Source organism: Lactuca sativa, chromosome 3 (assembly GCF_002870075.4).
Source record: "Lactuca sativa cultivar Salinas chromosome 3, Lsat_Salinas_v11, whole genome shotgun sequence".
NCBI lineage: Eukaryota > Viridiplantae > Streptophyta > Magnoliopsida > Asterales > Asteraceae > Lactuca > Lactuca sativa.
In genome coordinates, this window is record NC_056625.2 from 156198101 (window position 1) to 156221633 (window position 23533).

Consider the following 23533-nt stretch of genomic DNA (forward strand, 5'->3'; position numbering starts at 1 on the left):
CTGTATATTTATCTCTAAAACTCACGGCGTAATGTAATATAGTATTATATAACATATCATTTAGAACTACCTATATTAACATAAAGGTTTGATTAGGTTATCTGATATTTTGTATTTTCTATAATTTTAAATCTCTTGTTTGAATTATACAAGATGTTACTAATCTCAATTAAAGGAATATAAACTTTCTTTGGTGTCAGTACCATATGGACAATTATGTTTTTTTTTGTTATTTTATCTCAGATTCTACTTTGTGTATTGTTAATAATGCCTTGATCATATTAAATTTGTGTAAAATTGAATGTGAAAATAAAATAAAATTCTTTAAATGTAAATTATTTATTAAACAATTTTCATATTGTTAATTATTGTCAGAATGTTAGAATATTCTAGTATAATAAACTGTTTGTTTATATCCTAGTTTTATTGTTTTAAATAAAAGTATGGTTTATGTATAACATTCTATTAAAATTAGGCTTTTTTATACTCTTATAGAATAATGTTCTAGGATATTCTAATTTATATGTAAAATATTCTAATAAAATATTGTTCTACGTTTTCAATTGAATAAGTTTATTTACTACATGTAAATAATGTGTGTGTGTATATATATATATATATATATATATATATATATAATATTCTAATATAATAATATTGTATATGACCTATTTTCAAAAGTTATATGTAGAATATTACGATATAATAATGTTCTCGGATATTTAAGTTATATGTAAAATATCCTAATTGAATATTTTTTAATTAAAATTATGTTTTATTTATACTCTTATAGAATTTCTAGAATATTCTAAGTTACATGTAGAATATTCTAATAGAATAATGTTCTACGTTTTCAATTGAATAAGTTGATTTACTACTTGTAAATAATGTGTATATATAAAATATTCTAATATAATAATATTGTATATGACCTTTTTTCAAAAGTTATATGTAGAATATTATGATAGAATAAGGTTCTCGGATATTTTAAGTTATATATCAAATATTCTAATAGAATATTTCTTAATTAAAATTAGGCTTTTTTATACTCTTATAGGATAATGTTCTCGGATACTCTAAGTTATATGTAGAATATTCTAACAGAATATTTCTTAATTAAAATTAGAATAATTTATAGAAAACCAAAGTAATTTATAGAAAACATAATTTTGGTAGCAAGAGTAAGTATGCTGTTATTTTACACAATTCTAAGTATTTTGATATGAGAAGCTCATGGTTACATAATTGATATTCTAAGTATTCTAATAAGATAAATCATATGTTACTGCAGAACTTGATTTTCATTGATTTTATTTAGATGATTTAGGCTTTTGTAACATTGAACTCTATATGTTTATCATTTGTTTACAATTTATAATGTTAATATTATGTAATTGTTTGTTTTAACATTAATCTAACACATGTGATCAGTTTACAAAGGTTCACGTTACATATTTCTTATATTGGTTAATAAGTAAAAGTAGGTTGTTATAATGAGTGAAAAGTAAAGCAATTTCCATATTAGTACTTAGAGTAAATCATGTTTCTACTTTTCCGTACTTCTAGGTATTATGATATGTCAGGCTTATGGTTCATAGATGATATTCTAGGTAATTCTAAGTAATATGATTTTACATGTTTTAGAATATTGTAACAGTTTGAACTTTATTATAAATTTTATATACTACATAATAAAGTTGATTGGTTAGAAAATCGAATATAGTTATAATACATTGTTTATATTGGTATGAAAGTTAAAGTATGTTCTTTTTTTTTTTTTGTAATTCTAGCTATTCTAAGATCATGATGGTTTGAACATCATATTTCATGTTTGTACCATAAAAAATCCACCATAAGGATTTTTATACCATAAAAAATCTTGATAATTTGAAAGTCACATTTCATGGCTAGCTAATTTTATAAGATTTAGAGATAAGAAATCCGGTATTACATTTGATAAGAATTGTTTGTAAAGAATGACAGTATTTCAAAAAGATCCCTATGAGAATTATGTTTAGTAGATTCCTCAGCTTGTTCATTTAGATTTGATGAATCCCTTTTTAATTTCTTTTGACCACTAAATCATTTGTCGTTGGTAATCAAGTATAATATGTCTATGTTGTTTATGATCTGCATCACCAAGTTTTTTAGAATCACAAGAGCCATATGTTGAATCCATATCTTAATCTACATGGTCTACGCCGTGAAAATAAAAGATATCATTTTGTAAAATATAATATCAAATCGAAAAATGATTAATATAATGTTCTATTGCTAAAAAAACATAGTGCATGAATGCAAAATGAAAACCAAACCTTGAAATAATGACTGATTGTTGATATCAAAGCCCCAATCGATAACTAAAATTATATTATGATGAATTATCGAAATAAGATTGTGAGAGTAAAAATCAAAGCTTAAAGGTGAAAAGAATTTGATCCTAACCTCATTATCAATTGATGATGATGATAATAATTGTTGAGATTAATTAACATAAGTTGATGTTGTACATTACCTATTATCATAAGTTGATGTTAATTTATGTATGTATAATATTCTATTATAATAATATTATTTATTTGATGTGTAATTTTAGTAATATCCTTCACATATTATACAAGTTAAAAAAAACTAATTTGATATATAACATGATTTGATATATAATCTCATAAACATGAACTTGTATTCATAAAGAACAAATTACTTAATGAATAACAAAAATCAAAGATTGCAATTGCTAAATATAATATCAAATAAAAATATATATTATTATGGTGATCTATTGCTAAAAACCAAATTGACTGAATGAAAAAGAAAAATCAAACCTTGAAATAGATAACCGAATCTTGAAATCAAAGCTTCCAACTGATAATTGATCTTAGATAATGATCAATTGTTGAAATTTAAGATCTAGGAGTAAAAATCAAAGCTTGAAGGGACTGAAAATCGATCTCAATCTGATGACGACGATGATGAATAGTTGAAAGCACTTACCAGGAAGCAAAATCGAAGCTTGAAAATGCTGAAAGCGATATGAATGTTATGATCAATTGCTAACATCAATTTATGTAACTTGATGAAAGTGTATTTTGGTGAAAATAGATTTCAATCTAATTGTGAAGTTCAAAATCGTCAAATGAAGGGGATAAGATCTTATTCCGATGAAACTTCCAATTGCTAAAAACGATCTCAATCGAAGATATCAATTAATGATCAGTCGCTCGTGAAAGCTTGAAATCGATGCTAACTAATGATCAATTGTTGAAATCTCTTTCAATAAGCTTGTAAAATCACAAATCATTGCAACGTGAGTGACAATTAACATACAAAACTCAAGTTTTTTGCTTCTCATTCAATCTAAATATGGTTGCGATTGAGAAAACCATCTGAGGAAATCACCAGATAAAAGAGTCAATTTGGTTTTGGTACGTTGATTAAGGAAAGATCATGTAAATCAGGGGATTCCATTATATTATTAAAAGCTGACTAATGTACCCTTGAGTGTTTAATTAAGCACCTTAATTAGGGTTTTTTTTAATCACAAGATCAAATTTGATGAAAGGCTAAGATTTGGTTACTATGTGTGACAAAATATAGACGATCTCAAATTAACCTCTCTCTCTCTCTCTCTCTCTCTCTCTATATATATATATATATATATATATATATATATATATATATATATATATATATATATATAGGTTCAGGTTCATTTGAGACCATTCTAATTTTATGAGACCGTGAGATTCAATCTAAAAATAATTTTAAAATGCAAAATAAAAGGAAAAATCCGAAAATTCTTTTTTTAATTATTATTTTCGTCATTTTATCTACCTAAAAAATAAAAATAAAAAATAAATAAAATTATCGTTTTTTTAAAGTACGTGAAATATTCTAATAGAATACTACACTGCAAATATTCTAATGTGATTTTTAGAATCTTAAAATACTTTAGTATATATAAAATATTCTACTATTATACTAGAATATTCTAATATTATACTAGAATATGTAAAAAAAACGGTAGTTTTTTTTATTTATTTTTGGAAAATATAAATGACGAAAATAATATTAAATTTTTTTTTCATAAATTTTCAATTATTTTGCATTTTAAAAATGTTTTTTTTATCTAAAAAATGAGTGGCTAGGATTGTGTCTCACGGTCTCACAAAATTAGGTCGTCTCACATAAACATAACCATATATCTTTATACCTTAATAAGCATTTAGCCTCAAATGTTGAATTTTAAGAGGTACAACCCCTTATAACATTATGTACAACAAGTTTATGCAATACTTTATCTAATACGGATCTATAGGGAGACTCATTCAACAATTTACAATTCTATGTTGCGTTCTTCGCTTATCCCCTGTCTTTGTGCCTATATTATAGAAAATTAAGGAAATATTGGTCAAAATTGACTCAGTATTCCCTAATTTTCCGCAGATTGAATTGGTCTACCCGTAAACTCTATCTATTATCTCTTATCTCAGTCAATTAAAAGGCATTTATCGTGGAAGAACCCTTCTCCATGTCTTCTTTCCTTGAACTCTCTGATAAGAACCCTAATCCATATCCCTCCTTTTCCATTTATGGTTTCTGTATCCATATTTGCCTCTTCCACCGGTATCTCCTTCAATCCTTACCATGAACTGGTGTTCCCTTCTCCATTCTACCCCACCACCACCAAACCATCGTCCATCTGAAAACCCTAGATACCATCGTCTCCAACACCACCCAACCCTCTCTGAAAACCCTAGACACGAAATTTACCATCGTCTCCTCTAACATCTTTGATGTGTGTTTATTTCACTAGTTTTAATCCTACTTTTTAAATAGCATTTAGACACACAAAAGGCAATGTACCTGTCAATTGGTGGTATAATTAATCAATCAGGGTATCGAACACAGAACGGTAAATAAACTAACTACTAAATTATTTAAAAAAAAACAATTAATAAAAGAAAAGAGATTTTATCTATTTTTGGAAGACTAGAAACTTAAGCACTTATCTAACACATAAACAAAGCCATTAACAACTAAAACAAATAAAAATCAACTAAATTCAATATTAAATGAGACTTATGTTTAGGTTCGATTCATTTACTTCTATGGTTGATTTTATGGCAAGTGCTATGGATTAATTGTTATTGGCTACCGATTAATGTGATTAGGTTCACGTTTGCTATTACTAATCCTTAGAAAACAAATTAATTCAAGCAGTGATCAAGTGATTAAACTAATAAATTTCCTAGTTTATTGATTCGGGTTAAGTAAGACTTGTAGTTAGCTAATCAAATTACTAATTTAATTAACCTCTTGTTGATGGTTCGTCACACAAGCTCACACATTAACTTACCTATTTTCTAGTTAACCTTAGTTTCACGTTCGCTATTCCTAGGCACATAACAATGTTTTCACATAAATCATATGAGATAAGCAATTAAGAGATGTTCATGCAGTTTAATATACTTGTTAATTAACAGAAAATTGTTGTTGTTAACAAATAAGGTTCTTCAACAAGCTTACAAAACAAAACTCACCAAATTCAATTAATTCAACCACAAAATCAAACCATAGTCATAAATTCATCTACCCTAAACAGAAGATATGAGTTTTAGCTCATGATTACAGCAGAAGGTAGCTCAAAAACGAGATCTAATAGTTCACCCATAGCTCAAACAAAAGATTAAGTAAAGAGTAAACTTAATTTGCCTTTGATCTTCTCAAAATTGAAAGCTAGGGTTGTTCCACGAGTTCCAGAGCTCTAGCCGCACCTCCAGTCGCAATTTAATCCCCAAGGGTTCTAGAGAAGGATTTAATTTCGGGAAATTGACTCCTATTTATAGATTTTTGAAAACAGAGGCTACTCGCAGAGTCCAATAACTGACTCGCTGAGTCCCTCATTAAAAATTTGTGTACAGAAAGGAATTCTATTACTTCGCGAATGTTCGTGTGGATTCTTCGAGTAGGCATCCAACTCGCCAAGTTCTTTAGGATTTTGACTCTTTTTCTTCTTTCTTCAATCCCCGAGCTCCTAATCGCATTTCCTGCATCCTTTTGCTTCCGAGCACATCTTTCAGGCTGAGTATACAATTTAAACATAATTAAGTACCTTTGTCCATAAATTGCAATAAATTAGCCAAAAAGTATTAAAATTCTATACGAAATATATAGCTAAATATGCACATATCAAAATACCCCACACTTGACTTTCGCTTGCCCCCAAGCAAAACTGAATTTTCAACATACTAGCGTCACATAAAACAATCCCAATCAAACCCATCCATTATGCCAAGACCGCAACACATACATTTGTGTCTAAAGCTTTTCCTATGGACCCCCTCAATTCTAAATACTAACAATCCTCATAAACACTCTCACACTTCTTTTGAACAATGCTCATTTTATGCATCCCTCCGAATTCACCCACAAAAAACTTTCTTAACCTCAAGGTATTTTTGGTCAAGCAACCCAAGCATACATAATCTAGAAAATCAAAACTTTTTGATACCACTATGGAGCTCTTTGGAATTCTTCACTTCTTTGATAATTTGATCTTTGATTTCTTGAATTCACCACCTTCTTGATTTTTGGTATCTTTAACTTTTTGATTCTTCATAATTTTGATCTTTAATTTTTACACTTTGACTGCTCCAATAATTTCTTCGATAGAAGAGATGTGTATGAATTACACAGTCTCCTGCTCTGATACCAATTGATGAAAATAAATTTATAGATCGTTTAGATCTTTCACAAGTAAGAATATGAAAATCAATCAAGACAAACACAGTAATGATATGAACACAGAATGGAATCAAAGATGTGTTTTTGATTCAAATAAAGTCACGCCTTAGCAGAGCTCGACAAAGAACTTTTACTGTAGAGGTGAGCTAGGGTTTACAAAACTCAATGAGAAAAATAATAAAAGCGTTAACTCCAAAGACTGCATGCATGCAACTTATATACTAAACCCTAGAACAAAACATGCACGGTTGGACAGGTCCAATACCGGCAATCAAAACTGGGCTAAGGACCGAGTCCATGACGCAAAATAATAATCCCAACAATCTCCCCCTTTGCATCAAATGAGGCGAGAGATTATTTCTTCTGTGTTGGCTTCACTGTCTTTATTACTTTGAACAACCGAGGAATTATTGCAAGAAGTGTCTGCCGAAACTGGATATACCACCTCAGCATATCAGTGAACAACTTCTTGTCAGTTGTACTGTTCTGATCACACCTCTAAATAATCTCCAAAATATGCTCCAGGAAAGAAGTTGAGAAGAGGTGTTTGTCAACGAGAGCGAACAGGCATTTCTGACCTTCGCCCCTGACGAACATAACAGTGTGGTACTTCGAATCAATCTTCCCCTTGACCATTGTATTGACATTGCCTGCTTTGCCCATAGTCTTGATCGTGGTTCACTTGTGAATTGCAGAAGCAATCTCTTGGTCCATCTTCACTACCTCGTGAATATAGCACACAAGCATTCGCTTGACATGGTCAATTATTGGCTGATACTCCTGTGGATTTGACAATAAAATGTTGTTGAGGAGTATCCAGTCGTGGGGGTTGAGATTCGGTAGATCAGCAAGGGTGAAGTTGTGAACTGAGCCTTCGGTTCGTCGAGTCACTTTGAATTTGACATTAATAAACTTCCCTGTTGAGTAAGGCTTCAAAACCTTGACGGTAGTAATTTTCTTCGAACTCCAGGTCAAGTACTGGGGTTGAGCAAACTCTAAGTAGAACTCCAACAGATCCCTATCTACCTTCGGGTCTGGAGAAGGAATGCCAACAGTTGAATTAAAGCAGTGAAAAACGAATGCCTTTTGCGTGATCTGCATGTCAAACTGTGCATCCTTGGAGTTATCGAGCCCAAATGACATCACAGGCTCAAGCCAAAGTATGCTAGGCTCATCAATGGCACACCTTTGAAGCGAATCTATAGTCCAGAAAGGAAACATGGACTTCTTCTTTTCTAGGAGTTCCGTCTCCTTTTGCTTTTGCTCGAGTTCAGCTTGTTGTTTCTTGTACTTTTCTTCTAGCTCTTTATTAGAGGACTTTGCCTTCTGAAAAGGCTTTTCAGGATTCTCAACATCGACATCATCTTCATTGTCCGCGTCATCCTCCCCAATCTTCTTCTTCTTCTTGTCCTTATTAATGACCGAAGCTTCATTACCCTTCGGTTCAGTGGATGGTTTCGGTGCAGGAGGAGGTTGAGTTGTTGCCTTTTCTCCCCTTTGTTTCGGCTGGACTGGCTGGACACCAGTCACCGGAACACCCTCAATACGACTAAGGATGTCCAATGCTGGCCTGAGCTTGTCAGCCAAGTGCCGTCTGATAGTAACGGCGATGATAGGATCATGAGCTTCAAGGAGATGAAGGAGGATGGAGTGAACGTCAGCAACATAGCTTCGAATAACCTCCCTTTCAGACTTCAGGTCATTGAGCTTAGCAGTGGCAGTACGAAGCTTGATATTCTGCATCTTTAGCTGAGAGGTTCGTCTGTCAAGCTCATCCATAATACGATTCTCTACAACTAATTTTGCCTCAAGTTGAGTCAGGCGATCATGAACATTAGCATGCAGAGTTTCGTTGGCAGCTTTGATCGCTTGGCGTGTAGCTTCAAGATTGTACCTTTTAGATTGAAGCGAACGTTGAAGGTTATCCACCGAAGCGTTGACAGTTTGAGCATTCTTCTTAGCAGCCGCCTGCAAAGAATCTAGAAAAAGGTGAGCTTCAGAAACTAGTTTATCGACTTTTGCGGTCGCATCCTTGCACTCCTTGGTGGAAGCCTCAACAGCAAGAGAGGCTTGTTGACATTGTGAAGTGGAGGCTTCAATAGCCTTAGCTGCAGCAATGAGCGAGGCTCTATGTTCTTGAACAACAGAGGAGAACAAGGCATTTAAAGCAGCTTCAAAGTAAGCACCAGAGGAAGAAGAGGAAAGCAGTTGATCTAGCTTTTCGTTTACTGCTTTGAGATGACGCTTGGTAACAGGCTCGTCATCATCATCATCATCACTCTAAACATGGTAAGGACTAAAGTAAGTGGAATAAAATTCCAAGTCCTCACCGCCTAGAACAGGGGTGGTTTCAGTAAATGGAGTAGGAGATAAGGGTTTGGTAGTGGTTGGAGGTTCGTTTGTGACAGGTGGTTCAGTTGTTACTGGTTGTTTGGTTGTAACGGGTGGAGTGGGAGCGGTAGAATGAGCCCCTGTGATAGTAGTGGTGGTAGTGGTGTCTGTGAATATAGGAGTAGGAAAGGGAATTGTAGTGGATGGTTGAGTGGTTGGAATAGGAAATATTGGAGGGATGGATACTGGGATGGTTACAAGTGGAGGTGAAGGAGGGTGGGAGTGAACTGGAATTTCTAGGGTAAGGGAGCGAGGCGGAGTATCACCTCGACCCGAAGCCTCATCATCAAATATTTCGCTCTCAGATTATGAGGGAGGAGCAGACTTATGTTTGGGAGGAATATACTCTGAGTCTAAATCACTGGAAGATTGGAGTATGAGCTTCCTAGTAGGGTTCTTTTGTTTCTTCGGTTGAGGCTGTGATGTAGCAGCCCTGTCAGACTTTCGCTTCTTAGGAGTTTGCCCCTTGGTTGATTTGGAAACCTATGCCTCCCTCTGAGTTTCAGTTTTCTTGCCCCTTTTTCGCTGGCTTGTCAACCTCTTCAATGGAGCGAACCATGGCTGGCGTAAGCTCCCTTGGACCCGAAGACGGAATCTTCCTGTATTGTTGCAAAACATTACTCGCTGCAGAGACACGAGCGAGCATGGTTCCAGGAACAGATCCAATGAACGAGTACTTTGTAGGATCTGTGACTATGATTTTGGTTGAGTGAAACGTAGCGATGGAGGAGAGAAGAGAATCTGCCATGATTGGAACATGAAGGTGATCCATTGCCCAGTTAGTGATTATGGACCAAAATCGCCCACAAGAAATCTCTGAGTGCCTGGATGAAGAGACCAAGCTTTGTACCAGTTGCTGCCAGATAATAGTACCGTAATCCAAATCTATCCCATGGTACAATCCATAAAGCACAATCATGAAAGACTTGCTCGCCCCATCTGAGCCGGCGCTTCGCTCAGAGAATCCTTTGAACAACAAAGTGAAAAGGCCATTCCATTGAGGAGGAAGGCAGGACTTCTTGAACTTAGTTATTGTGGTGAGGGTTTCAGTATACCCCATCTGATAAAATATAGAAAATAGTTGACTAGTGGTGATGGATTCAGGGTTTACCAGAGATTGTTCTTGAGAAAGACCAATTAGGGCACATAAGCGATGCTTGGAGATGGAGGTCTTCTCATTGTGGATTTCAAAGTGAATCATTTCATGAACATTGTCGTAGTAGCAGTGGAGTAGACAAGAGAAAGACAAGACATTGGTACGACTTCAACTTTGGTCAGAGCTTCGACGACATATAGCATGTAGGGTTCATAGATAAAAGGAATGAGATCGATGATCATGTTTTGTTGAGGTTTGATTGTGAGAAGTGGTTGACGAACAGAAGTATCATGAACGGACGAAGAGTCTGCCATTGTAGAAGCTTGGAGAAGATGATGAACAGTAAAAGAAATCGCCGTTGTTCTTTGAGAGAGTTTTGTGAGTGATAAAAGGGTAAAGAGTACCATTCCAATTCCTTTTATATGTACAAGGAGGAGAGAGAAAAATCCGGCTGAGATCTTGGAGTATTTCAAAAATAGCGCCTGACTTGACGGATGATCAGTTGGCATACCGATGATAACGCAGGAAAGAGAAAGGACGTTTCCTTTTTGCACGCCATTCCATAAAATTCGATTATTCAAATCGTCAAAACGATTAGATAACCGTTGAGTCAGCTTTCACTTTATCCCAATCGTCACCCCAAAATTCATTTGAATCGTCATTCCCTGTTGTGCATTATTGAACAGCCTTAAAAGAACCAGAGTTTGGAAAATTAAAAATTTCCGTGCATAGAGTGTAAAAGATAAAGAAATAAAGCAAACTTTTTGTGATAATTTGTGATGTCTTAAAGAGACATAAAAGAATTGATTCTGGGCACGAATCACTTCCTTCAAAATCAAGAGAGACATTAAAGTGCTTGCTTGGTTTCCCATTAAATAACGATCAATAACTTGTTAAGAAGTATTGAAAGGCATCTTTTTGAAGGTTATCAAGGGTGACTTTCGCTTCAGTTCATAATTTCGATACTTGACATAAGACCGAAACTGAATGAAGTACTTGTGAGATCAATGTGATCTGTTGAACAAGTAGGTAGGATATATTTATAGTGACAAAAAAATTATAGAAATCTCAAAAACAAAAATAAATTGGATCTTTAGGGAAAGAAAAGCCTTGGTTTTAGACAAATTCATAAAAGATCACTTAAAAATAAAAGGATATTTCATTAGGTAACAAGTAAGATCTTGAATATGAGAATTCGCCGTCAATTCATTATTGGTGTTGGATTGTGGGTTTCACTTAGTTCATAGTGGCATGAAACTAAGATCATTAACACAGATTTAGGATAACCATAAACCTCAGTGGTATGTTCTGAGAGTCTCAAGGGTTATATTGGTGAAACGAAGTATAATGGAGAAAGATGATGGAGATGGTAAAAGAAGCGAATGTACCTCTGCTATAAAGAAAAAGAATGACCAAGCAGAAAACTCTAAACTCAATGTGAGTAGAGTAAGGTAGCTCAGGATTAGAGTGAATATTACAACCTAGTTTGGGAAAACATGATTTGTATATATCATGTTATTAAGGCTTCACTCAAAATCTTTCGAGGCTTTAGTCAACATACAACAACATGCTTCTAGGGACGCCTAACTAATAAAAAAATTTACCTGCCTTAGCTTCACCATCAAGAATCACACTTATACATAAAAAAATTAAAATTAAAAAAAGAATATTTTTGTATTTTGTGAGAATTGACCAATTGAACGAAAGAGAAAAAATATTTTTGGATTTTATGAATATAAAAGAAGTATTTAAAAAAGTGAACAAAGGAATACAGTCAAAATGCCTTGATAAGAAAAAGAAGCAAATGAGTTCAGAAGGACTGAACCCGAAATAGACCGAACGCTCGGTTCATTTCGGTTCGCTTTATTTCGCTTCTTACCTTTATTGAAGCGAGGGTGATTTTGGTACGGATTCATCTTACATCATTCCTAGGACTTGTAGAATCTTATTGAAGCTCGCTTCATGTAAAGCCTTAGTGAATATATCTGCCAGTTGATCGGTTGTTCTGACGAAGTGAATTTCTACGTTACCATCTTCGACGTGATCCTTGATAAAGTGGTACCTCAGTGCTATATGTTTAGTATTTGAGTGTTGCATTGGGTTTGACAAATCCTAATTGCGCTTTCAGAGTCGCAATATAGTGGGATTTTCTTCATGTTTAGCCCGTAATCCCTAATCTGACTTTGTATCCGTACGACTTGAGATGTACATGATGCTGCAGCAATGTATTCAACTTATGCAGTGGAGAGAGAGACACAAGCTTGTTTCTTCGATTGCCAGCTAACCAATTTACCATCTAGAAATTGGCATCATCCAGTGGTGCTCTTACGATCTAATCCACAGCCACCTAAGTCGGCGTCTGAGAATGATTGAACTAAGAATCCTGAGTTGGCTGGATACCACAGACCGAGAGAGGAGGTTCGCTTTAGATAGAGAAAGATGTTTTTCACTGCTTGCAGATGAGGTTCGCGGAGGTTAGCTTGGAATCTTGCACATTAACAGAATGGAAACATGATGTCAGGTCTACTAGCTGTGAGATACATCAGAGACCCAATCATTTGACGATAGAGAGTCATATCAGCAGCTGGTTTCTCCAATGAAGGTGTAAGCTTTGTCCCAAAGGCCATAAGCACTTTCACTTTGGGGTCTCCCATCATCCCAAACTTGGCCAATAGTGTCTTGGTGTATGCCTCCTGATTAATAAAAATGTCTTCGGGTCCCTGTCTAATGTTTAATCCAAGGAAAAAGTTAATTGGACCCATTGAGATCATCTCAAATTTAGTTTCCATCAACTTCCTGAATTCAGTTGTTAAGCTAGGATTCGTGGAGCCAAAGATGATGTAATCAACATAAATTTGGACTATCATAAGGTGGTTACATTCTCTCTTGCAAAAGAAGGTTGGGTCAACCGAACCTTGTTTGAATTTAGACATTTTTAAGAATCGAGTTAGAGTTTCATACCATGCTTTGGGAGCCTGTTTTAGGCCGTATACCGCTTTGTGAAGGACATAACAATGATCTGGATACTAATCGTTCACGAAGCCTGGCGGTTGCTCAACATACACAGTCTCTTCAAGTTCTCCATTGAGAAAGACACATTTTACGTCCATCTGATAGACTTCAATGTTCTTGTGTGCAACATAGGCAAGAAAGATATGAGCGGACTCTAATCTTGCAACAGGAGCGAAGGTCTCTTCATAATCGATGCCTTCTTCCTGACAGTAGCCTTTGACAACTAACCGAGCTTTGTTGCGAATGACATTTCCCTCCTTATCCTTCTTGTTTCTGAATACCTATTTGAGACCGACAACCGAGGCATCCTTTGGAGTTGGAATAAGTCGCCATACTTTGTTTCTTCCAAACTCATTTAACTCATCTTGCATCGCTTGAACCCAGTATGAATGATCAAGGGCAGAATTAACGGTCTTCGATTCAACTTTGGAAACAAAGGAGTTGAACATGCAAAACTCTATTTGTGAAAAGAGTGCAGCTTTTTTTGATTTGATTTGAGATCGAGTTAACACCTTTTCTGAAGATTCCCCAATAATTTGACTTTGAGGGTGATGTTTGGTCCATTTGATAAGCGGTGGGTAATTTGGATCACAATTAGGATCCAATTCAGCATTAACTTGTTCTTCCAATTCTGACAGTATGTCATCATCATTGACGATGGTGTTCTCCACCTTGAAGGATGACGCCTGTTCAGTATCTGGATTGGTATCACCTCCTTCGATTGGATTCTCAGAAGAACTTGAAGAATGTGACGATAATCTTTCCCCCTGGAATGATGAACCTTGATCATGATGAAGAGATGGACCCTCCCCTGGACATTAGGAAGATCATTTGAAGGTTCGCTTGCCTCTGGCCTTTCGGTTTCTTTGGGTTGATCATCAGCCATCTTTTGAGCAGCATCATCGGTGATTTGTTTTAGATTATCAACTTTGTTGTCTTTGTCCGTTGATTCAGAATCAATCGCTTTTTGAGGCTCATCAAACAGAAGCAAATATTGCTCAAAAAGTTTTGAAATAGAGGTAGTAAGTTGACCATTCTTTGGAAAGATTTCTTGCATTGCCCTTTCTGTTGATTGCATCTTCTTAACATAACTATCGTCAAAAGTGACATAGTATGTTTCTTCAATCTTCTTTGAGCGCTTATTCAGAACTCTATACGCCTTGGAATTCAGGGAGTAACCTAAGAATATTCCTTCATCAGCCTTAGCATCAAACTTATTTCGATTCTCTCTGGAGTTGAAGATGAAGCATCTTGAACCGAACACATGAAAGAATTTCACATTCAGTTTACGATTGTTTAAAATCTCGTAAGGAGTAATAGAGAATCACTTGTTCAAATATGATCTGTTCTGAGTATAACAAGCAGCATCAATTGCATCAGCCCAGAAATACAATGGCAAGGATGCGAAGCATAGCATTGTTCGAGCTGCTTCACACAAAGATCAGTTTCATCTTTCAACGATGCCATTCTGCTGTGGAGTGTATGGGGCTGAGAAATTATGAGTCGTTCCCTTCTCAGCAAGAAAATCTTCAAAATCTTTGTTCTTGAATTCCAAGCCATTGTCGCTTCTCACGTTACGAACGACTTTCCTTAGTTGAGTCTCTATATATTTTATGAAGAGCTTAAGCTTTGGAGTAGCTTCAGACTTTTTCTTCAAGAAGAACACCCATGTAAATCGAGAGAAATCGTCCACTATAACCAGAATGTACTTGTTTCCACCAATGCTTTCAATGGACGAGGGTCTACACAGGTTAATATATAACAGTTCCAATGGTTCTATCACTTTTGTATTGATAATAGAAGGATGGTTTTGCCTGCTTTGCTTTCCCATTTCATAGGCAACACAGAGATGTTCTTTGTCAAATTTTAGAATTGGAAGACCTCGAACATGATCACCTAAAACCATCTTGTTGATATCCTTGAAATTCAGATGAGAAAGTTTTCGATGCCATAACCAACTTTCATCTGAGTGAGCCTTCGTAAGTAAGCAAACTGTTGGTTTACCTCGAATTGGGTTGAGGTTCAAAGGATACATTTCCTCCTTTCGCTTTGACTTCAGCAGAACGTTATTGGATTTCTTCTCGACAATCTCTAATCCTTTATTATCAAATGATACCTTCAATCCAGTGCCAACTACCAGCTATGAGACGCTGATAAGGTTGTGTTGGAGCCCTTCAACATACGCCACTTTTCTTTTAGAGAAATCGCCATTAGTGATCATTCCATAGCCTTTGATAGTACCAAATGAGTTGTTGCTATACTTCACAATACCACCATCCTTGAGAGACCGAAACTCCCTAAGTTCTTCCTTCCTCCCTGTCATGTGACGCGAGCAGCCACTATCAATATACCATTCTTCGTCAAACTGCTCGTCACGTATAACCTGCAAAATATTAAGCAGATTTAGGAACCCAAAGTTTCTTGGGTCCTTGTGAGCCTTTTACAGTACATGGAATAGTAAGAGAAATATCAACCAAGTAAGTACGTTTAATTAAAGTTGTTTCATCTTTTCTTTTTATGGTGAAAACTTTAATTTAGGTTGGTTTAGTAGGATTGGGATTTGTGGTGTTGACGTCAGCATTCTTTTGGATCTCTTTTGGAAGTCTGTTATCTTCTGGAAAGAGTTTTCCTTTTCCCTTTAAATCAAGTGAAGGAAGAGAATTAGAATGTGAAGTGTTGGGTTCAGAAGTGGCATTGGATCTTCTGTGTGTCTGATTGGACTTGTAGGGATGGGGACCGAAACTGCTCTTTCGGTTGTTGTTGGGTGGAGAGCCGAGACCGCTCTTTCGGTTGATATTGCTTCGAGGACCGAAACTCTCCTTTCGGTTCCTTTCGGTCGAGGGACCGAAACTCTCCTTTCGGTCGAGGGATCTAAACCATCCTTTCGGTTCCTTTCAGTTGAGTGACCGAAACTATCCTTTCGGTTGATGTTGTTCTAAGGACCGAAATTACCGTTTTGGTTGATGTTGTTCTGAGGACCGAAACTACCCTTTCGGTACCTTTCGGTCGAGGGACCGAAACTCTCCTTTCGGTTCCTTGATTCCTCTTGAGATTTCTGCTTCCTCTCGATCCTTACAAAGTGAGGATTTTTTGATCTCCAAAACTGTTTTCTTTCTGAGAGATTCTTCTTATATCTCAGATTTCGTTGGTGTTTTCGATCAGCCACCTGTTTTGGATTTATGTGGAAGTTAGCCTTTTTCTTTGAAGCAGGAGCATAGTTGTCATTTTTTGTTGATGATGTTTCACAAGTGGTTTGCGAAGGATTGCCCAATGAGGTTTTGGTTCCACTTGTGCTTGGCACACATTATCTTCCAGGCTCATTTAGTGGTTCGGGTATATATCTACCTTTCACTCTCCATGAAGTCTTCTAAGATAGGCCCTTCGTTTCATCAGCGTTGTCTATTGGTGCTGACCAAAAGAACTCGTCACATCCGGCAGCGTTATCTTCTTCCACCATAGCTGTCAATTCTGCAGTTTGTTGTGGAGTGACACGAGGGACCTTGTAGACTTGATTTGGAGTGGTTTGTACCTTTTGGTACACAACAACTTTTTCCTTAAGAGTTTTGGTCTTGTCTGTTAACGATCAAGCGAACTCAACAGAATTTTCAGAAATCAAATTTTTTCTTCTTATATCTCAGATTTCGTTGGTGTTTTCGATCAGCCACCTGTTTTGGATTTATGTGGAAGTTAGCCTTTTTCTTTGAAGCAGGAGCATAGTTGTCATTTTTTGTTGATGATGTTTCACAAGTGGTTTGCGAAGGATTGCCCAATGAGGTTTTGGTTCCACTTGTGCTTGGCACACATTATCTTCCAGGCTCATTTAGTGGTTCGGGTATATATCTACCTTTCACTCTCCATGAAGTCTTCTAAGATAGGCCCTTCGTTTCATCAGCGTTGTCTATTGGTGCTGACCAAAAGAACTCGTCACATCCGGCAGCGTTATCTTCTTCCACCATAGCTGTCAATTCTGCAGTTTGTTGTGGAGTGACACGAGGGACCTTGTAGACTTGATTTGGAGTGGTTTGTACCTTTTGGTACACAACAACTTTTTCCTTAAGAGTTTTGGTCTTGTCTGTTAACGATCAAGCGAACTCAACAGAATTTTCAGAAATCAAATTTTTACGTGTTTCGGGTTTGCTCTTGACAAATTATGAACAGTCCACCAAATCTTGTACAGAGATTTCACTCAGATCATCATCCTCATTAATTTCAGATGCATTTTCAACATCAATTTTATTTTCTGAACTTAATTTGGCATTCAAAGAGTCAAATTTATGTACAGTTTCGGCTCTTAATTTCAATCTATCATTCTCGTCTAACAAATTTTTAAGCATGTCCTTGTGGTCTTTGGACTTAATGTAGGATTCAATTTTGTCCAGACCTATTTTATATGCAGGAGAGACCTCGTCAGAAGATACAACGCTTTCACATTTGTAGGCTTGAGCATCGATTTCATCCTTCTTTAACTCAAGGAAGGGTAAAATCATGCGATGTATCTTCTTTCCTATTTCACAATCAAGATGCAATTGAGTGATATTAAAATAAAGTCTTTTAGCAGTCAAACAAAACACATTTCGTTGTTTAAGAAGTTTAAGATTGTCTCTTTGCAACTAAATCGAATCATCCTTAGACCTAATGAACTCTTTCTCCTTCTTCTCTATCCACATCCTCCTTTCCTCACTCTTCGACAATATCCTGCTGATTTGATCAGTTAGGTTAGAATTTGTGATGCGGGTTTGGGTGAGACTGCTACTTATGCTTGAAAATTTAGATTTTAAGTTATTTAATTCCTTTTCATAGTTAGTAACAGGTATATTTAGGGAAGCAAGAATATTTTGTACCTTCTTGATCAACTCATCACATTCGTTGATCTGTGCGCTGACAGGTTTAGCAGCAAAACACCTGTCCTCTCACTCCTTCTCGTCTTCTATCCCCCCATTAGTTGTATATCCTCTCATTTGAGACACACCTTCGGTCACCACAAAGCACCTTCCTGTTACAGGTTCTTCTTTCGCCAACATCACCTTCCCATGAGTGGGCTTTCTGACTTCTTCATCCTCTGAATCTGTGGACCATACTTCCACACCACCAAATTCACCACGGTTTTCTGTATCTTGCACAATTAAAGCATTCATAATAGTATTGTTAGCACCAGACTTTCTTTTCTTGATTTCCTCCAGTCTTCTCAGGAGGCTCACTTCCTCATCGTCATCATTTATCTTTTCTTCTTTCTTTTTCAGCATACAATCTTTTGCAAAATGGTTCTTGCCTCCACAGTAATGGCAATCAAATCCTGAGTCTCCACCAACTTTCCCTTCTTTCTTTGACTCTTCAGACTTCGACCCCATCTTCGGTTCCTCCTTGATCTTTTCGACGCTGTAACTTCCCTGCCAGTTTCGGTTCTTGTTGGCTGGGAATTTCTTCTTAATGAATTTTCTAGGATTGGATACCATCATGGCATATTCTTCACTGGTTAGATCATAATTGGAAAGATCCAATTCCTCTTCTTATTCAACTGAGCTTTTTTCCTTTAGAGACAAGGGCTAAAGAACCCAAACTGGAAACCACACCCGTTTCCTTAGCCAGTGCACTTTCATGGGATTTCAAAATACCCACTAGTTTCGCCAAAGAATACAACTTGAACTGTTCATGAGCTTTAACAGTAGATACAACAGCCATCCATTCAGATCTAAGACCGTTCATGAAACTAACCTTTTGTTCAATAACTTTCCTTTCAATCCCATGCTTTATCATCTTGATTAAAAGATGAGTAAAGAGATCAAAGGCTTCAACTAGTTTCTCTTCGGGCTTCTACTTGAAGTCACCAAATTCAGAGAGCAAGAGAGTTTGAATCGAATGTTCCAGGTCTTCGTCAGTGGAATACAATTCTTTTAATCTGTCACAAATCTCTTTAGCAGTGGCACAAGAACTTACCAAACAAAACGTATCTGACTGCAAAGCAAACCTAATCATCCTCAAGGCCTTGATGTTGCATTGAAACTTTTCCTTCTCGTCTTGAGGAATATCTTTGACATCGTTAACAAGCTGATTGTACTCCTTCTGAGTTTTGACAATCTTTGAGGTGCTTGAGTGAGCGAATGGGCCAACAATGATCGCTTCCCAGATCAAGTACCCATTATCCTCCGATCCAATCACATAATATTCAAAGTGATGCGTCCAAACTTCATAGTCTTGAGTATACAAGATTGGAATCCTTGTCGTAGAACCAATGTTGTTGGAGATAATGATTTTATTGGTTTGTGAATCATCAATGGACATTGTAATGATTTTTGATCGATTACCTGTTTAAGATCAGACTTGTAATATATCGTTAGGGTTAGATCAACGATTAATGAGATACGTCAATATGGAATGACGGATCAATTAATATCAATCAATGCGGAATTAAAAACCCTAATAATTTCTTCGACAAAAGAGATGTGTATGAATTACACAGTCTCCTGCTCTAATACCACTTGATGAAAATAAATCTATAGATCGTTTAGATCTTTCACAGGTAAGAATATGAAAATCAATCAAGACCAACACGGTAATGATATGAACATAGAATGGAATCAAAGATGTGCTTATGATTCAAATAAAGTCACGCCTCAGCAGAGCTCGACAAAGAACTTCCACTGTAGAGGTGAGCTAGGGTTTACAGAACTCAATGAGAAAAATAATAAAAGCGTTAACTCCAAAGACTGCATGCATGCAACTTATATACTAAACCCTAGAACAAAACATGCACGATTGGACATGCCCAATACCGGCAATCAAAACTGGGCTAAGGACCGAGCCCATGACGCAACATAATAATCCCAACACTTTTCGATACCACTATGGAGCTCTTTGGAATTCTTCACTTCTTTGATAATTTGATCTTTGATTTCTTGAATTCACCACCTTCTTGATTTTTGGTATCTTTAACTTTTTGATTCTTCAGAATTTTGATCTTTAATTTTTACACTTTGACTGCTCCAAAATTTTTGTAAATTTTTCTTGTAATTCTCTCTCTTTTTTAACATGTGATATTGCCATATTTATACCTATTTTCAGGCAATATTTGAGTACATTTTTATTAATAAGTTGATAATATGTTTAGAATAATGATACTTATGACATTAAATTGTTATTTTCAGTCAATTAGAAGTATTTTCGAAGAGAGGGACCAAAAGCAACAATCTATAGAACATGGGAGACTTGGAACACAAGAGATGAAGAAATCCACGAAAATTACTAAACCACGTCGTGGCATGGATATCCACGACGTGGCATGAGTAGCCTTGAAGATAAAGATCGCGTAGAGAAGGAGACCTTACCCGATGCGGATAACTTGGGGGCCACGTCGTGGCATGTATATCCATGATGTGGCGCGGGATTTTTTAAGGTTATTTAAGCACCCTTGACCATTACGAATAGAGAGACTTTTGGCTAGAGAAAGGAGTTCCAGAAGACGATTTTGAGCAGAAGAAAAGTTATGGGAAAAGGTTTCAACACCAAAAGAGTGAAGGTGCATAATTTAGTTTATTTATTTGTTAACTAGGAACATGTTTCACTATACTTTGATTTGTGTTAGTATGTTAGTTGCTATTATGAGCAGCTGAATCTAGCTACTCTTGTCTGGCTAGATGAAGCTTCCAACTTATGAATAGCTTAATTTTTATGGATTTATTTAGTTGGTAAATTGCTTGTGTTTGATTTATAGTTACCTAGCATGCTTGTGTTTGTTTCTCTAGTTGCTTGATTTCATGTTCTGTGTAGCTTAGTGACCATTAACTGCATGAACTTGTTTACCTAATGATTTAGTGAACATTAAATCGTTAGAGCTAGGTTTGACCAATCTTAGTTAGTAATTAGAGTAAATAGACTTAGCTGTGTTAGAGAACATGGATTGTGACTATAATTGCGTTTGCATAATAAATCTTACATAGCATATTCATATTCATAATTGGTTCTGTGTTTAATTGTGTGTGACCATACATAGTTTGACATGAATTAGTTAAATATTGGTAAAGTTAGAATTAAATTACTAATACAATTAAAACCAACTAGATAATCCATAATTATTAGCTAGCCATAAGGAAGAAGTGGATTCAAACTAGACAAGAGTGTGTGTTTTACTTATTGATTGAATTTGAGTTAAGTTCGTCTGATCTTGTAAAATCAGATAAAACCCTTTATAAACTTGTTAACAATTAGGTTAATTTGATAGCAAATAGATTAATTAGTAACACCGTTCCTTGTGATCGACACCCGACTTACCCAAGCTATACTGTAATCCGACTAGGTACACTGCCTATAAGTGCATAGTTAGTTTAAGTTTGTTAGGTTATAAATATTAAAATTAGTGGGTACTTTCGTGCACATCAACATGTATTTCACTTTTTTTTCACTGAATACCTACATGCTTAAGCAGGAGCGCTCAACTTCAACATTTATTGGTTAAAGATATTAGTTTTCCTAGATACATTTCAAGTACATGATGCTAAACATATTGCATCCCTCAAACTAAGCAAGGTTGTGTTTTTGTTCCATGATTTCACTAAAATAAAGGGGTCCACAAATGCATTATAATGTGTATAGGCTCAACTAAACATTTGGGTCTTCATGAAATCATTAAACATAATACTAGCATGATTCCCAATTGCTTTTACCCAAAATTTTATGAATTAGCCCTAGCAATTTAATGCAATTTTTTTCAAAAATTTCAAAATTTTAACTAAAATAACCAACCCCTACCCCACACTTAATTTATGTAACGTCCCCATTGCATATTATGCATGATAAAGAAAATAACAAAGTAAAGAGGGAATTGGAACAAACTCCCCTGGGATAGTTGTGGCGAGGTTGATCTTCTTCATTTAAAGCTCCTTTTTCATTTGACTTTAGACATGGGAACAACTCATCCATGCCTTGGGTGTCATTCGTCTCGTGTGGTACATCTTCAGTTATGCAGGAAAAAGTCTCGGAAACGCTCGGAAAATGATCTTCAAAGAATACAACCAATGCACGTATCGAATGTCATCAAATCATTAGCTTGATAGTAGAAGAATGAGCAAATCGTCGAGTAGATATGCAAACTCGCCGAGTTGTAGCGTAATTGGCAGAAAAGTCATGAATTTTAACTTGGACTCGTGGAGTCCATAAGGTGCACTCGGCGAGTTGACCGCTATGTGAAGAAATTATATTCTGCTCTGGTCCGTTTCTGAGGTATGTGGGTAATATAAAAATGACACTTTCCCTCATTTTTCTTCAGTAAATAAACACTCAATAACTCTTCTCTCAATCAGACTCATAATGTGACTCAAAACTTCGTTTTCTCTCTCGCATAGACTCGATTTTTCTCTTGGTTAGTCATGACTCTATACTCTCGCATACATTCCTTACCCTCAACTGAAAAGATCAAAAACAAAAACAAAAGTGATAGGAAAGGAAAACCAATAAAAAATCCCTACATAGTCCTAATTATAAGTTCAAGCATCAAACAAAAACACACAAAAGCAAATAAAAATAGTCTTTAACCAAACCAAACAAATAAAAATAAAAAGATATTCAATCTTCATTTCCTTCTTCATCTTCTCCACCCCCACTTCCTCTTACTACATTTTGGCGTTGACTTATCTGCTCTTCCTAACTTCGCACATATGGGTACCCGGGTCCATCCCTTGGCGCAAGATTCAATTGATTAAACAAATGAACAAAAGACTCATTATGGAAGTTCATGCTCCTCCCGAGATCATCTTGGTACCTCTGTAGCTCCATGTTATACCAATCCATGGGTATTTCATCATCAACTAGGATTACCGGCGGTTCCTCTTGGATATTTTCTCTACATGGCCTCACCTGCCAACCCGGTTCCTTGGGTTATAAATATCATCACCCCCTCAGAAAGTGACAGTGAAGAAAAATTCCCAACAAAGCTCTTGATAAACCAGCTCTTGGATACGGAAAATCCGATTCCACCTGTTACACGTAATTGACACTCTATTTTGTTGAAAAGTCTTGATCAAATATGGATCCAACTCCTTTTCTAACCTCGCTTGACCCATCCAATGCCAATCAATTTAATTTGGCACGTAAATCTCCTTCCTCTTCAGTGTTTCCAACTTTTGTTTTGCCCGAACTAGTGTTGACTAGGAAGTTATTTGTGAAAAGTTTAACCATGGATATCCCCATGACCGCTTCCATGTGAGCTCTGACCCCTCCTTGACATTTCCTGCAAAACCAAACCAAGAGCACAATAAACAAAACACATAAAAATTAAAAATGTCAGAAATCTGGGTA